Source organism: Macaca nemestrina, chromosome 18, assembly GCF_043159975.1.
Source record: "Macaca nemestrina isolate mMacNem1 chromosome 18, mMacNem.hap1, whole genome shotgun sequence".
Classification (NCBI taxonomy): Eukaryota; Metazoa; Chordata; class Mammalia; order Primates; family Cercopithecidae; genus Macaca; species Macaca nemestrina.
In genome coordinates, this window is record NC_092142.1 from 71,080,471 (window position 1) to 71,082,677 (window position 2,207).

Sequence of the window (2,207 nt, forward strand, 5' to 3'; positions counted from 1 at the left end):
AGGCAGGCAGGGGGTACAGTGTGATCCTGTTTAAAGTTACATAAATTACAATCAGGGTAACCGCTATTATTAGGCAAATTGAAAAACAGCACAGAAAGGTCAGTGTGCAGCTAGGACCCACTAAAGCTCAGAGCAAAGCAATGCAAGATTATCAAACAAGGCATGATTGCATAGAAGGAAAATGTGGTATCAGAGTTCAAACTGGCACACACACACAATTATCTAAGGCAAAGTGGTGGCAAAGAAGAGTTATTTGTTCGATGTTATACAAACAAGAGCAGAAGATTCATGGGAACCCGTACAAAAGCATCTTGTGTCACACGGATCTCTCCAACTGCCTATAGGGAATGTACACAACTGCATCACCTTCGAAGAATGACTGTACCTATGTTCATGTCCTGAACTACACCGAGGAATAGCTCCATGCTAAACTGTCTTGGCTAAAATACAACCAGTGCCGTCATTCCTAATCAGACTAGTGAACAGAATGGCTTTTAAGGTACGGAGTTACATGGCTGTGTTTAGTTTTTTTTCAGGATTTACTTTGGATTCTCCTGCTTTAAGACCCAAAGAAAGTTATATTGAGTTTTTATTGATGATTCTGTGTGTTTATAACAGAGTGTGATAGGTGAATTAAACATATTAAAAGAGTTCTATAGCATCCATTCAGAAAAGATTACACACTATACAAAGTATTCAAGTCATACAAAACCGTTTTTCCATGTCTTTTCAACTGGAAAGAATCCTATTCAGCACGCTTCTCCTCCTGAGGTGGTTCGTACTGAGCAAGCTGTGCTTTCAGTTTTTTTTTTTTTTTTTCTACAGTAGCTTTATATTTCTCTTTCATTTTGACTAGTTCTAGGTGAAGCAGCTCTATTTCTGGATTTTCTGGGGTAGCAGCTCCTAAGTGATGCTTTAAGAAATCCAAAGCACTGTTAGGTTTCTCTGGTTCTTCATACCAACACCTTGGTCAGCGTGTCCAGCACACCTGACTTCTCCAAGTACCTCCAGAACGGCTCATGCTTCGAGTTGGCAGCTTTGTAATGGGCCATAGTGACAGCGGCAGCAGCATAGCTGGCCAGTTTTCTACATTTGTAATAGAAGGAAATGGTAAACTGTAGTTCAATATTAATGAAAATAAAGGTGGATTTTTTTCCCATCTAACATTCATAAACACATTGAACCCTATCCTTGGCTATCAGTGGATGACAGGTTAAGAACCCCTACTCTAGCTAGTTCCTACTTATTTTCAAAACTATATCATTTCTTCTAAAGAACTTCACCAACCTGCCTCTAGACAGAGTTAGCTGCCACTCTTCTGTGTCCCAAGAGCACTCCACAACCTCTCCAGCCTAACACTTAGTACACCACTGGCTCTGCTTCAATGTGCTTGTTTGTCCCTCCTACAGGAGCACACATTCCTGAGGCATGGACCGTGGCTTGTGAGGCTTTATATTACCACCATGTAGCCCAATATCTGGCATATAGCAGGGGCTCACTAGACATTAAAAGGGAGGAGAAAGTAAAATTCAAAGATAAGGGAGCCATAGATCATAGACTATGATCTTTAAAACAGAAAATTCAAGTTAGTAGCTTGAATGTTTCCTTGAGTCAACTTTCCTATCAACGAGATCTTCATATTTCAGGGAGTAGAGATGACTATGTGCACCTGTTCTACTTCCCTTTCAGCGCAGCTCTCAGTTTTCAGCCTCCTAAGGAATCACAGTCCCGTACTACCGATCTAATAATAATAATATCCCAATTTCAGACCTGTTTCTTTTAGGTTCTCATTAGTACAGATGAGGAAAAGGGGCAGCAGAGACATGAAGATAAAAGGCTTTCTTCACACCCTGAGCTATTTAGGGCTTTATCATTCAAATTTTCTTTATACTTTAAGTTCTGGGATACATGTGCAGAATATGCAGATTTGTTACATAGGTATACATGTACCATGGTGGTTTGCTGCACCTATCAACCTGTCATCTAGGTTATCATTCAAATATTAAAAGCCAGGAAAAATGATTTAATTTTAAGGCACATACATAATGTATATATTCTCCCTAGAACTCTGTGTATTTGAAAAAGATTGTTAATATTTCCCTAAAAAATAGAACACTAGTAATAAAACCCTCCTAAGTCCTCAGCACAGATGCTTTATGTAGAATAAACATAGATGCTTGTACACAGCAAGATACATTTTCAGACAT

General features: G+C 39.2%; 1 pseudogene; it reads right to left on the reverse strand.

The window, feature by feature from the left end:
- Window positions 1-745: 745 nt before the first annotated feature.
- Window positions 746-1,052, reverse strand: LOC139359906 (c-Myc-binding protein pseudogene; annotated as a pseudogene).
- Between the last annotated feature and the right edge of the window lie 1,155 nt (window positions 1,053-2,207).